This window comes from Rattus norvegicus, chromosome 13 (assembly GCF_021556685.1).
Source record: "Rattus norvegicus strain SHRSP/BbbUtx chromosome 13, alternate assembly SHRSP_T2T, whole genome shotgun sequence".
Lineage (NCBI taxonomy): Eukaryota > Metazoa > Chordata > Mammalia > Rodentia > Muridae > Rattus > Rattus norvegicus.
Window position 1 is genome coordinate 52,754,405 of NC_141546.1, and position 15,596 is coordinate 52,770,000.

The 15,596-nt window shown below is 40.3% G+C and overlaps 1 long non-coding RNA gene across 3 annotated transcripts in view; it reads right to left on the reverse strand.

Moving 5' to 3' along the window:
* The window catches only part of LOC120096260 (uncharacterized), a 40,860-nt gene that overhangs the window by 21,833 nt on the left and 3,431 nt on the right, over window positions 1-15,596 (reverse strand). The window contains exons 2-3 of one of the 3 annotated variants that reach the window (XR_015635993.1): window positions 15,543-15,596; window positions 9,333-9,451 (exon numbers count right to left, since the gene is read on the reverse strand). The exon at window positions 15,543-15,596 is cut by the window's right edge and continues 65 nt beyond it. This is a non-coding gene — a long non-coding RNA (uncharacterized LOC120096260). Of the gene's footprint in view, window positions 1-947; window positions 1,032-9,332; window positions 9,452-15,542 lie in introns of all 3 variants that reach the window. The other 2 variants (XR_015635995.1, XR_015635994.1) reach the window with 2 other exon arrangements.

The following is a 15,596-nucleotide window of genomic DNA, read 5'->3' on the forward strand; positions in this document are numbered from 1 at the left end:
CAAAAATGTACACATGTATGTCAATAGCATTTGCTATATTTTAACCAGATATTGATAACATAGAGACAATTTTAATACATTATGTGGATCTCAGTAGCTCATCCTAAGTTTCTTCCAATTGCAACAGACTTTCTAAATTCATCTCTTAAAATGCCAGCTGCGGTGTTCAGATGGGAATGGCTGCCATTGGTTTATTTATTTGGATATGTAATCCGCAGTTGGTGTAACTATTTGGGTAGAATAGGCACGGTCTTACTGGTGGAGGTATATCACTGGGAGGTAGACTTGGGAGTTCAAAAATCCATGATATTACAGTCCTAGAGTCACCCTCCTCTGCCCTTGTCCCCCATCTCTGTCTCTGTCTTTGTCTCTGTCTGTCTATCTGTCTCTCTCTCTCTCTCTCTCTCTCTCTGTGTGTGTGTGTATGTGTGTGTGTATGTGTGTGTGTGTGAATGCCTCCCTTTCTGTCTCTCTCCCTCTATTTCTTTCACCTCTTCTGACTCTGATTTTGTCTCTTTCGGTCCCCCTATATCTATCTAATCTATCTATCTATCTATCTATCTATCTATCTATCTATCTATCTATCTATCATCTATCTATCATCTATCTATTATCTATCTGTCTATCATCTATCTATCTATCATCTATCTATCCATCTATCTATCTATCTACCATCTATCTATCTATCATCTATCTATCCATCTATCTCTCTATCATCTATCTATCATCTATCTATTATCTATCTATCTATCTATCTACCATCTATCTATCATCTATCTATCATCTATCTATCTATCTATCTATCTATCTATCTATCTATCTATCTATCTATCTCTTTGCCCCTCTTACTTGAAGTTAAATTTATCAGCTCTTAGCTACTTCCCCAGCGTTAGGACTACCTGCTTATCTTTTTGTTGCGTGATGCCCGACATGGGTCATTGACTTACCATTGAACCTGTAAATCCCCAATAAACACTTTCATGGCTTTGGCCATGGCATTTTCTCCTGGAAACAGGAAAGGAACTCATCAGCTAATACAAAAAGAAAAAAGAAAAGAAGAATCCGTCAAAGATTTTGGTGGGAAGGTGTGTTTATTGTCTCCATTTTACAAATGAAGGAACCTGGGGAAAGAGACACTGTGTGACCAAATAAGCAAGAGGCAGAATTCCAGCGGGGCTGGGCTCTCTGCAGACAGTGATCCTGGTCACATCACTTCACATATGTATATGGTCGTGAAGCCAGGGTTACTTTAGATTTGTACAGGACGACTTGAGGGGAGAGACCAAAGGGTGTTTCCAAAATTGCAATGAGAAGAAGGCTAGAGACTAATGCCTGGAGAGACCATGGCGATAGCAAGAAATAACACTAACATATCAAAACGACCTCTAGCCTCATGCCACCACGTCCAGCAGATATTTTCCTGCGCTAACTTTCCTACTGGCACCTTCGTGCAACACTCACTGCTTGGCTGGCACAAGTCATCTCCCTCCTGGATTTTTGCTTCCTCTCTCACAGCTCCTTCTTAGCCTACTTTGAGGGCTCTTTCTCCATGACTCAGTCTCTAGAGGCAGCAGCTTTAGGCTGACTCGTTTCTGCAGCTGTGTTTCTCTGTATCCAGGACAGTAAATATAATTTTACACTGAATTCCAAGTATATTTCATTAGCTTTTATTCTTTTACCAGGCTCCAGAATTATTCATATCAGTGCCTATTCATATGCATTGGAAGCATCACAAGCCTGGAAGAGACTTCTAGAGGCTTCCTCGCCCTTCTCCCATGCCTTAATTATTGTCTTTCCTTTGCTTCCTTCCTCTAATCAGTCAGCCAGTACCATCAGTTAAACCTATTTCTAGAATTTACCCAGTCCTAATTACTGATATTTCCTCAGCCTACGCTCATTGCCTGTCACCCACTGAGGCCTCCTCATTAGTCCCTCTGATTGGCTGGTACTTCCTCGCAATCCACTTTTCACCCAGCACCGGGGACATTTGGAAAGGTGAGTCTCTGTATGGGGCTTCCCTACGCCCATACCTTCCAATGACTTACTTTCTCTTTTGGAATAAAGGAAAACTATTTTCATGACCACTAGGTACCTCACACTGCTAACAGTCTATGAGCTAAATTTAATGTTCTAAAGGATAACTCTAGATAGTTGTGAGGAAATAGATTGAAAGAGACCAAGGGTGGATAGGAGATGGGTAAGCAAGGAAAGCCTAGCAAATTCCAACGTACAGTGGCAAGCTGTAAAAGGACGCTGTAACTGGGTTGAGAAAATGGGCAGATATACTGTGTTTTAAAAACAAGCAGATGAACACCCAACCAAAGGACAAAAGTCAGTGACCCCTGTGGTTGAATCAGGGAAAGGTTGGAAGGAGTTGATGAGGAGGGTGACCCCATAGGAGGACCAGAACCTGGTCAACTAACCTGGACCCCCGAGATCTCTCAGACACTGAGCCACCAACCACACAGCATACACTAACTGTTCTGAGCCCCAGACACATATACAGCAGAGGACGGCCTGGTCTGGCCTCAGTGAGAGAAGACACACTTATCCCTGGAGAGACTTGAGGCTCCGAGGAGTGGGAAAACCTGGTAGGGTGGGGTGGGGGATATGGCGTGGGGTTAGTTAGGGGTAGGGTTGGGGAGGGGTGGAGTAGAGACGGGCAAGGAAGAATAGGATGAGGAACTGTCAGAGGATGCAATGGAAAGGGGATAATGACTGGATTGTAAATTGAAGGAGTTAGAGAAAGGAGCTGAAGGAGTTTGCAACCCCATAGGAAGAACAACAATATCAACCAAGCAGACCCCCCCACCCCCGCCCAGAGCTCCTGAAGACTAAACCAAAGAGTACACATGGAGTGACCCATGACTCCATCCACAAATGTAGCAGAGGATGGTCTTATCTGTCATTAGTGGTAGGGGAGGCCCTTTATCCTGTGAAGGCTCGATGCCCCAGCTAGGGGACTGCTGGGGCAGTGAGGGAGGAGTAGGTGGGTGGGTGGAGGGAGTACCCTCATAAAAGCAGGGGGATGGGGGATAGGATAGGGGATTTTTGGAGGGGAAACCAGGAAGGGGGATAACATTTGAAATGTAAAGAAATAAAATAACCAATCATTTTTTAAAAAATAAAAAGATAATTTTTAAAAAGCAGACACGGGGTTGGGGATTTAGCTCAGTGGTAGAGCGCTTGCCTAGCAAGCACAAGGCCCTGGGTTCGGTCCCCAGCTCTGAAAAAAAAAAAAAAAAGAAAAAGAAAAAAAAAGATGGTAAAAAGCAGACACAATTGAACCATCGAGAAAAGGAGCTCAGAAAAGATGAAAATTGTGGAACAAAATCTCATCCAGAGGCCATCATTGACCATCCTCTCTCTTGATTTTTTAAGGGGGAGCAGTATATATACATAAATAACAGCTTTGGCTTGTAGATTTGGATCTTAAAATGAGTAGCTCCATGTTGGTTTGATCTGCTTGGTTTAGTGCAACAACTCTATCCAAAATAATGATGATCCACAGTAAGTTTAACTAGAAATAGGGGTGTGTGTGTGTGTGTGTGTGTGTGTGTGTGTGTGTGTGTATCTGTGTGTCTCTGTGTGTATATGTATGTGTATGTGTGTATGTATGTGCATATGTGTGTATGTGTGTGTATGTGTGTATATGTGTGTGTATGTGTGTATATGGGTGATGTGTGTATATGTGTGTGTATGTGTGTATGTATGTATGTGTGTATGTGTGTGTATGTGTGTATATGTGTGTATATGTGTGTGTATGTGTGTATGTGTTGTGTATGTGTGTGTATGTGTGTATATGTGTGTATGTGTGTGAATGTGTGTGTATGTGTGTATATGTGTGTGTATGTGTGTATGTGTGTATGTGTTGTGTATGTGTGTGTATGTGTTGTGTATGTGTGTATGTGTGTGTATGTGTGTGTATGTGTGTGTATGTGTGTGAATGTGTGTGTATGTGTATGTGTGTGTATATGTGTGTATTGTGTATGTGTGTGTATATGTGTGTGTATGTGTGTGTATATGTGTGATGTGTGTGTATGTGTGTGTATGTGTGTATGTGTGTGTATATGTGTGATGTGTGTGTATGTGTGTGTATGTGTATGTGTGTATGTATGTGTGTATGTATGTGTGTATGTGTGTGTGTATGTGTGTATGTGTGTGTATGTGTGTATATGTGTGTATATGTGTGTGTATGTGTGTATGTATGTATGTGTTGTGTATGTGTGTGTATGTATGTATGTGTGTATGTGTGTGTATGTGTGTATATGTGTGTGTATGTGTGTGTATGTGTGTGTATGTGTGTGTATGTGTGTGTATGTGTGTGTATGTGTGTGTATGTGTGTGTGTGTGTGTGTGTGTGTGTGTGTGGTGTTCAGTAAAGGCAACACTATAGAAGAGTATTGCCAAGGAGAAGTTGAGTTAGGAGAATGCTGTATTAGGTAACACCAATATTTTGGAGTAAAGGTTGGTCTTCCGTTCACTTTCATGAGTTTCCACCTACCTAGAACATTCTAGTTGCTAATTTCAAGCTTTGCCTGTCTGGAAGAAGAAGGGAAGAAAAGCAAAAGCTTTGCTGATTGTCTTTATAAATAGCTTTTGGCATATTGTTGAAAGCTATGCTGTTAAACCCTTTCTGATACTGACACATATGTGCATCACTGAATACCCTGTTCCCACACTAATGTTTGTTTGTTTGTTGTTTGTTTGCTTTGTTCTATAGAATTTTTGTCAGATAAGAGGGATAAGTGGGGGTTTGGGATTTAGCTCAGTGGTAGAGCGCTTGCCTAGGAAGCGCAAGGCCCTGGGTTCGGTCCCCAGCTCCGAAAAAAAGAACCAAAAAAAAAAAAAGGAGGGATAAGTGACCAAGTAAAACTAGGTTGTACTTTAGGTAAATGAGTCTTTCATTTAGACTTCCCAGGATAGAGATAGCCCATACTACTGACAAGACAGGTGTAAAGTGGTCAGTACTCTATGTGTGAGGTGTGAGATTCCGCATCTGTAAAGGATAGAGCCTTTTTAGAAACTCTGTGACTATAACTATTCATGAAAAACCACAATGGCGCTTTTCTAAACTGAGGCAAATGGCTAAGTAACCCAAAAATCCTTCTAACTCTGATCAAAACACACCCAAAACCTTCCTAGTAGAAGAGAATCTTATTGATGATGCGTGTACTAACTATCTTTTAGAGGAATATTTTGTGCCTTTTTTTGTCCGTCGTAATTTAAGAATTACTGTATTTGATAAGTTTGAATGGATTAATACTTAATCACTCAACAGGCGATTGCATGAACTCCTCTCTACATATCTCAAAATTTAAATCAAGAAAAGAAAGTAAGAAAGGATGAGAGACCTTAACAAGACCATTCTGATATCAGCAAGTTGTAACTGTAGTCCAGGGCGGGAGAGCTAACTGAGCGGCATCTCTTCATTTGCACTGCATTCGTAGACAATGAATGCATCAGGGGGCTCGCAGACTGCTGTAACTACAGCTCCAGGACACCTGAAGCCTCCAGCCTGTGTGGGCATTAGCACTCACATGCATGTGTCCATACATAGACATACGACTAAAGTAATAAAATAACTCTTACATGACCAGTAGTTCAATCTAAAAATACAATCATCTTGAACAGAACATTTAAGCAAAGTGATGTTTGAAGGATAGCAGCACAATACTGTAAATAGATTAAAAAAAAAAGAGCTATCTTATTTTTGGCCCTCATTATATGGTGACTTTCTCTGGCTTGAGGCAAGCCACCTTTGACTGAGGATAGATGAAAGGTAAGAATAAACAGCAAACAAGCAGCCAAAAGCCTCATACTCAGGATTTTCATGCCAAAAGTAGGTCTTTGAAATCTGTGCCAGTTACAATAGATGGGAAATATGGATTTTCTGATTCAAGAGCAGAGTGATTAACGCCTTACAGATAATTATATCTTGTATGTACCTGTGTTTATATGCAACAGAAATTAAGAAGAGGTCATGAATTTGAGAGAAAGAGCAAGGACAGGGAGAGTTGAGAGAACAAGGAATGTAAATAATATAAATTTAACACTCATGTCTGATAATTTTTAAAGTTTTAAATAGAAAAAATTATATAAGAAAATTGTAAAGTGGAGAGTGATGTATTGCCCCCAAAACTGTAAACATCTTTCCTAAGTTAAGGGTAGAAGCCTGAAGATGGAGAAATAAGAGGGATGTGAGGAGGAGGTGGAGAGACAATGTGTTCCTTGGGTTCAGAGCACTATGTGGCCTTCTGGGATACAGTGGGGACCATCAGGAAGACCCATGTCCTCGAGCATAGTCTTGCTCCTACTTCCTTCTTGGCAATTTGAGGAGAGAACTTCTAAGTCTTTCACGATGATATTGGACAGAACCAATGGAGTGCAAATGCAGCATGGAAGGCCTGGAGTGAGGCTCTGAGATGGCCATGTACACATCCCATCAGGAACCATCCCCAAGCCTCTCCTCTCTAATCTCAATGCACGGAGAACTGGAGAACCACTAAAGAGTGCCAGCTGGAAAAGAGCGCTAGATGTGGATGAGGAGAGAAGGTCGTCATAAAGACTACATTGGCTGCATTAAAACTTCAGATAAAGAATTTTTAAAGCATAATCTTTGTATAGGAAATGCATATTAAAATATTACTTGGCTGTCTGGAGCATATATATTTTCATTAGTCAAATTGACAACAGTAGAGTGAAACCAATTTGGCAGGCTGATATATAGTTATATATTCCTTTTAAAGCTTGGAAAGACCTAAAAATTGGTGGGTGGAAAAATGACTACACTTACATTATATTGGGCAGCAGATCCCTTTTCAAATTAAAATCCCCACTCACCAGTAAATTTATCATTTACCTCCTTTGCTTCTGAACTTTACTTTTTTTGGTGTATGGTGGATATTTCTACCTCTAATGGCATTAAGAGTCTGTGATCTACAAAACGACAAGTGTGACATTAAATGAGACATAAGTTCATTCTCTGTGTTAGAAATAAACAAAAGCATAGAACTGCCTAGGTTCTCTGACTGACCTTTCTAAATTACAAAATCATAAAATCATCTTAATGATTGTTTTATGAGATTTGAACTCTCAACCCCACCAGTTACAAATCCTTAGAAAATACCTGACCTAGGGGTCAGTATTATTACTTAAAGTGACTTCAAATTCATAGTAAAAACATTACGTAGTCAACATTTTATGTGTTGAAATATGAGATGGTGATGGTCACTTGCCAACGGGGTCTGTACAGTTTGAAATTCTCATCATATTTTAAGAAATCGTCTGAAGACTGGCCAATTAGAAAGCTTGCTGCAGTAACCAATTGGAAAGCAAGGTTTTATTCTCGACATTCCATTAGGTTTTTTAATACACAGTAAACCTTGGGGGCTACTACTTTTCACTACTCCCCACAAATTAGCTTGTCTACATGTAGGCTGGAACCTGAGCCAAGAATTGAGTGTTAAAAGGACTTAAAATGGTCTCTTAATCTCTGAGTTCTGCAGACCCTACCACACCACGATTAGGAGCAAGTGAGAAAAGTTCAAACATCAACCAGCCCAACCTTTACAATCAAGAAGTTTGCCAGTGAAAGGAGTGCTTGCCCATCACCACGTGGAATTAGTTTAGTGCTAGCATCCAAAGCTCTGATATTTAAAGTTCCTCCTGCTTGAGCCTTCTGTATTTTGTACTCTCACTGAACATTTGCATTTTTTTTAACTCAGCACTGAGTAGAGGCAGGACACAAGTTATTATTGGCAGAGTTCAATTTGTCCTCAAAAGAAGATTTATTTGATGGAAACATTAACTTTCCATGTGCTGTTGATTCTGGGGATTTAAGGTTGTAGTAAGGGACAAAATCTCAAACTGATACTACTCACATGCAAAATATAATGTGTGTCATATAATAATAATAAACAAAATTATACCATAATGTTAAATTTACATTCATGTTCATTTTAACTTTATGCTAATTTCAGAAAATTAAGTTCATTCAACTAATGCTTATTGAATCCTTACTTTTGTCAAATCCCATTTTAACGAGAATGTATTACAATCTTACTGTGGATTGTACCATGCATTTTTCATCTCTCATCAAGGAAACTTCTTTGGGACAGATCGAGACGACTGCTGAAAACCACAACCAATCAAAATGCAGAGTTGTGGAGTCCAGCCCTAATAAATACATCTACAAAACAACTTCCACATCTAAGGCTCAGAGAACATTGAAGAAGAAAGGGTAGAAAGATTGTAAAGGCCAAAAGATCAGGGCGTTTTCTCTGAAACTGGGTCTCCTAAGAATATCAGAAGCTACACCCATAAAGTCTCACCCACATGACTGCCTAAACATGAGATGAGCAAGGGCAACAACAATAGACATGCCAGAGAGGACTGGGGAAAGAACATGAGTCTTCAACCCTACACAAAGGACCACAGGCACCTAAAGAATGCTGGGAGTGGGAGACACAGTCCTACACAGGGAAGAGCACACCAGCTGATTATCAAATCCTGGAATGGTCAGCCCTGAAATCACAGGCATACAAGTAAGATCATGCAGACTGAGCAGGTCGTATTTAGGAATGTATTATCTATATACATATATGGGCATGTAACAATAATTGACAGAATAGTCATGTATTTGAACAAGAGCAAGAAGAAATATACAGAAGGAGTTGGAGGAAGGGAAGGGGAAATGATTTAATTGGGTTACAATCTGAAAAATAAAAGAAATGATTTTAAAAAAAATGTTCTTTACTACACACAATGACCAACTCTTATTTTATGGCCTAAGTGGATGGAGCAAAATGAAAAGTTTAGAAAAGAAACTCCACACCAGAAAATTCGAAGAAAAATAAAGATTAAGCACTCACTCCCATCTTAAAATTACTAAACACCTCCATTGCTGGTTGTTTTATGTTAACTTAACTCAAGCAAGAGTCATTTTTGAAGCAAGGGCTTCAATTGAGAAAATGCCTTCTCTAAATTAGCCTACGAGCAAGACTGTGCTGCACCTTTTTTTTTCCTGAGTGATGATTGATATGGGTTAGTGTTTGCTTACTAAGAGCAGTAACACCCCTAGGGAGATGGTTTTGCGTGTTCTGAGAAAGCATGCTGAACAAGACATGAGGAGCAAGCCTGTAAGCAGCATCCCTCCATGATCTCTGCGATCAGTTTCTGCCTCCAGGTTCCTGTCTTGACTTGCCTTAGTGATGGAGTGTGTGATGGTTTGTATATGCTTGGCCCAGGGAGTGACACTATTTAGGACGTGTGGCCTTTTTAGAGTAGGTGTGTCATTGTAAAAGTGGGCTTAAGACTCTCATCTTAGCTACCTGATAATCAGTCTTCTGCTAGCAGCCTTCAGATGTAGAACTCTCAGCTCCTCCTGCACCACGCCTGCCGGGATGCTGCCATGCTCTTGCCTTGATGATACTAGATTGAACTTCTGAACCTGTAAGCAGCCCCAATTAAATGTTCTTATAAGAGTTGCCTTGGTCATGGTGTCTGTTGACAGCAGTAAAACCCTAAGACAGAATGCGAGCTGAGAATTTTAAGGCGAAGTAAGCCTTGTCTCCCCAGGTTGATGTTGGTCATGGTGTTTTATCAAAGCATAGAACCCTAAGATAATCTTCATTACTTTTCTTGGGATTATTTTACATAGTTACCAGGAGAAAGGAAAGTATTTATTAAGTTTATTCTTTCTGCATAAGTCCTTTAAATATTATCAACAGTTCTTCTGTAAACTTCTATTTACTTGTAGTTTTCTCATTTGAAGGGTTTTCTGGTTACTGATTTTTGTAAGAAATGGAGAATATGCATTGCCAGTGCTGTCCTTTTTTTCTACAATTAGCATTTCTAATCGCATTAGACATGCTTTCAGTATCCATGGAGGATGCCTACTCCCTACAGCTATCATGAACCATTAACTTTAATTAAAATTTACAAGTCTAATGTTGTTACATCTGCTAAAAGCAATAACTTCCATGTTAATTACCAAAATGTTAATGTTGCATTAAAATAATGTTCCCTTTTGACAGTTCATCTATACTTTAATTATTTATTTTGTTGGGGAATATGTTTTAAAAATTGAAAAGAAGAAAGACTCCAAAGTCATTTTGTAAAAATTAGATCCTGCTGCAAAATTAAGGCATAAATGTCATGGTTCAGATGAAGATGATTTAAATCATTTATTCTATAAAGGAAATGCCCTTTGCCTTACATTCGATCTACTTTTAGTTTTCTTCCCCTTTTCAGTTTTCAATACTAGCTCTTACTACCCATGCCCTTCCCCTATGTTCCCAAGTGTTCACACAGCTGCACGATCCTTTATCTACACTGATCATTAAAGGATGACTTCTGCTTAAAAAAATTGCCTTCTGTGTTTTCTTTTTAAATATTTACATATTCTTTAAAGGATGTTTACTTCAATAAGCTGTTGGATACACCTCTGAGAAAATGGAGACGCTCAAAAGAAATCCTCAAAGATCTTTGTGGAAGCAGTGAGACACCCAGTGTGAGAGCACGAGAGAATCTCACAGGGCGCTGGCAGGGATTGGGACTTCTTTCATAATGTTGATGGTATAGTGTTCTCCTTGTAATGGGTTGTATATGCTTGGCCCAGGGAGTGGCACTATTAGCAAGTGTGCCCTTGTTGGAGTAGGTGTATCACTGTGGTCATGGGCAAATGACCCTCACTCTAACTGCCTGGAAGTCAGTCTCCACTAGCAGCCTTCAGATGAGATGTAGAACTCTCAGCTCCTCCTGCACCATAACTGTCTGGATGCTGCCATGTTCCCACCTTGATGATAATGAACTGAACCTCTGAACCTATAAGCCACCCCAATTAAATGTTGTCCTAAAAGTACAACAAGTACACAAGTGGATTTTCAATGGAGAGACATTCTTTTTACAAGAATATATGTGCAGTTGAAAGATATTCCAGGTCAACGGGTAGAGAGAACTTGCTTGAGTTTCTCATTAGTCAACGCTTTGTACTTACAACACTGCTTGGCACACAGTAAGCACTCAGTAAACACTTGACAGCTGACTGGATTCCACCTTAAAATTATTGTTTATCTTATAGAATATTATTAAATAATCCTTCCTCATCATCTTCTATATAACTCTACAAGTTATCTAAGTAAATATACAAGTCTGAACTTGGTCCTTTCAAAATCATAAGCAATCATTTTACCTAGGAGGGTTCTATGCCTAAGTACTTACATACTTGAGATGTATATATAAAAAGCTAACTATTGGAAATCTACAGGATGAGATTTTTTCCTCTATAAAACTAGGAAATTAATTTTCAAGTAATAAGCACTCTGGGTGTCCTGTGTCCGAGAAATTCCATTTCTCCTGAGTCACTGAAGGCACAGCACTAAGTTCTCCTAATGGTCAGGTCTGGCCATTTCTTGGTTCCCGGCCTCTTCTTCAAAGGATTGAAATAAAGGTCCAAGCAGTTTTGCCAGCTATATTTAAAGCAAAGTATTAGGAAAGATCAGAATATTGCAAAGGAGCAGTGAGTCACATGAATGAAGCTATTCAACAGTCCCAATTATTGCTTGGGGATTTACTTTATAGGGTTCAAGAGAAGGCAGAGTTTGGTTACTAGGGGTCCAGAAAGTGTACATTTCTGTTTTGTCAGATTAGGTCATATAATCATTTTTTCCTACTGAGCATGTCCCTTCGAATAATGCTCAACAGACTTTTGCTTCTGTTTATTTTATTATATAGAGATTATACTTTAATTATAACATTTACCCCTCCCCCTTTCTCCTGCAAACACTCCCATACATCCTTAGTAATCGTATACACTTCCAATTACACAGATATGTTAAAAAGGAACAGGGGATTCTCTTTCAATTTCACCTCAAGATATATATGTCTGACTATAAATGCAAGAAAATTCAGTTCAGGGTGGATCAGCCTACCTAACATTTAAGCAGGACACACTGGGTATACATTTGAATAGTCTCTCTCCGAGGTTCATGGTCACTGAGCCAAAGAGAAACTTACTTTGTTGTCCAGAGTGGTTCATATTTTCACAGTAAATGGAGGCGAAGCTTCTGCCAAGAGTGTTAATCGAATAGGGGAATGTTCATGACCTAAAACAAGTGGTGTCCCAGGTGACTTCACTAGTTCATGCTTGCCTTGCCTTCCATAAACTTTTTTTTTAAATTTATTTAATACTTAATAATAATTCTTTGTTTTCCGGGCAAACATCCCCCCCTCCCCTTCCTTATGGGTGTTCCCCTCCCAACCCTCCCCCCATTGCCGCCCTCCCCCCAACAGTCTAGTTCACTGGGGGTTCAGTCCTAGCAGGACCAAGGGCTTCCCCTTCCACTGGTGCTCTTACTAGGATATTCATTGCTACCTATGGGGTCAGAGTCCAGGGTCAGTCCATGTATAGTCTTTAGGTAGTGGCTTAGTCCCTGGAAGCTCTGGTTGCTTGGCATTGTTGTGCATATGGGATCTCGAGCCCCTTCAAGCTCTTCCAGTTCTTTCTCTGATTCCTTCTACGGGGGTCCTATTCTCAGTTCAGTGGTTTGCTGCTGGCATTCGCCTCTGTATTTGGTGTATTCTGGCTGTGTCTCTCAGGAGTGATCTACATCCGGCTCCTGTCGGCCTGCACTTCTTTGCTTCATCCATCTTGTCTAATTGGGTGGCTGTATATGTATGGGCCACATGTGGGGCAGGCTCTGAATGGGTGTTCCTTCAGTCTCTGTTTTAATCTTTGCCTCTCTCTTCCCTGCCAAGAGTATTCTTGTTCCCCTTTTAGAGAAGGAGTGAAGCATTCACATTTTGATCATCCGTCTTGAGTTTCATTTGTTCTAGGCATCTAGGGTAATTCAAGCATTTGGGCTAATAGCCACTTATCAATGAGTGCATACCATGTATGTCTTTCTGTGATTGGGTTAGCTCACTCAGGATGATATTTTCCAGTTCCAACCATTTGCCTACGAATTTCATAAACTCATTGTTTTTGATAGCTGAGTAATATTCCATTGTGTAGATGTACCACATTTTCTGTATCCATTCCTCTGTTGAAGGGCATCTGGGTTCTTTCCAGCTTCTGGCTATTATAAATAAGGCTGCGATGAACATAGTGGAGCACATGTCTTTTTTATATGTTGGGGCATCTTTTGGGTATATCCCCAAGAGAGGTATAGCTGGATCCTCAGGCAGTTCAATGTCCAATTTTCTGAGGAACCTCCAGACTGATTTCCAGAATGGTTGTACCAGTCTGCAATCCCACCAACAATGGAGGAGTGTTCCTCTTTCTCCGCATCCTCGCCAGCATCTGCTGTCACCTGAGTTTTTGATCTTAGCCATTCTCACTGGTGTGAGGTGAAATCTCGGGGTTGTTTTGATTTGCATTTCCCTTATGACTAAAGATGTTGAACATTTCTTTAGGTGTTTCTCAGCCATTCGGCATTCCTCAGCTGTGAATTCTTTGTTTAGCTCTGAACCCCATTTTTAATAGGGTTATTTGTTTCCCTGCGGTCTAACTTCTTGAGTTCTTTGTATATTTTGGATATAAGGTCTCTATCTGTTGTAGGATTGGTAAAGATCTTTTCCCAATCTGTTGGTTGCCGTTTTGTCCTAACCACAGTGTCCTTTGCCTTACAGAAGCTTTGCAGTTTTATGAGATCCCATTTGTCGATTCTTGATCTTAGAGCATAAGCCATTTGTGTTTTGTTCAGGAAATTTTTTCCAGTGCCCATGTGTTCCAGATGCTTCCCTAGTTTTTCTTCTATTAGTTTGAGTGTGTCTGGTTTGATGTGGAGGTCCTTGATCCACTTGGACTTAAGCTTTGTACAGGGTGATAAGCATGGATCGATCTGCATTCTTCTACATGTTGACCTCCAGTTGAACCAGCACCATTTGCTGAAAATGCTATCTTTTTTCCATTGGATGGTTTTGGCTCCTTTGTAAAAAATCAAGTGACCATAGGTGTGTGGGTTCATTTCTGGGTCTTCAATTCTATTCCATTGGTCTATCTGTCTGTCTCTGTACCAATACCATGCAGTTTTTATCACTATTGCTCTGTAATACTGCTTGAGTTCAGGGATAGTGATTCCCCCTGAAGTCCTTTTATTGTTGAAGATAGCTTTAGCTATCCTGGGTTTTTTGTTATTCCAGATGAATTTGCAAATTGTTCTGTCTAACTCTTTGAAGAATTTTGGAAGAGGAGAACTAGCTGATGTCCCTCTACTTCTCTTTTTCTTTCTCTCTCTCTCTCTCTCTCTTTTTTTTTTTTTTTTTTTTTTTTTTTTTTTTTTTTGGAGCTGAGGACTGAACCCAGGGCCTTGCGCTTGCTAGGCAGGCACTCTACCACTGAGCTAAATCCCAAACCCCTCTAGTTCTCAATCTGTAGGTCAGCATTGCAGAGAATATAGGCAGGCTGGAAAATGATCATCGACTAGGTCATGAATCGTATTTGTCTGCAATTGTTCACTTATGGCTATGTCTTACAAATGTTTCATATGCATTATCTATGATCTGAGGCATTTACTGAGAACACACACCAAAGTTAGAGCTGGTGTGTTTTATACCTCTAATCCCAGCATCTGGAAGGCTGCTTCAGGGAAATTACCAAATTACTAAAGAGTGAGATCCTGTCCCAGAAAGGAAAAAGAGGAAGGGAAGTGTTACATGCTACAGCCTTTCCTGGGAGTTTCGTCCCTGGAGCTACTGGTTCCCTTTTCCTCCTCCCGGCTTACCTTCACCAAGCTGCCAGCACTGACCTGGCTTCTCTCTCTACCGACCTTTGCTCTGCAGATGAAAACCACTCAGACAGCTCCATTACTTTAGAATTTGCCTTAACACAATTGTTGGGCTCAAATGCCTCCCACCTGGAAATGTGTGCCCTTAACAATTTATTATCTCAGTCTCTCCTTCCTCCTTAAGCATAATGGCTCATATCAGCTAGCCCCAGCCGACCTCATTGGCCAACCTCATTGGCAGTCCGCGGGTGGCAGAGGCTGCAGGTTCTAGCTTCCCTGAGATCTTACATGATTGCTGTGTGCTTCTCGTTTCAAAACCTGGCCAAAAAAGGCCCCTCTCTTTCCCTGCATTCCTTTTCCTCCTGGGCCCTGGAAGTCCCACCTGTTCCTTCTGCCTAGCAATTGGCTTCTGGCCTCCTTTATTGGCTAAATGAAGAACCAAAAAGGGAACCAGACCTTAGTATCAGCAACCCCCACATCTCACCTTTTCTGTCCAATTAAAAAAAAAAACCTCTTCTCCCAGATATAAATTGGACAAAACCATACCAATAAATTAAATTAACAGTATGAGGTACAAATGACATCCAGTCCATCAATTTCTGAACCAGACAAAGAATTCTGCCATGTTTTTCTAACTGAAAGAATTATGATTGTATCCCTGGATTGTGTTTAGATTTTAGCCTGAGGTCACCATCTGAAAATCACGTTATCCACTCCATAAACTCTTTCTCTGTGTTAAACAACTTGAGTTTGATTATGAGACTAAAGCTAGTTTTCAACCCCATGTGAAATCTGAGAACGACTAAGCATTACCTGAAAATACAGGAAGCACAAAGCATAGCTTCCGAAACGTAACCAATCTGTAGA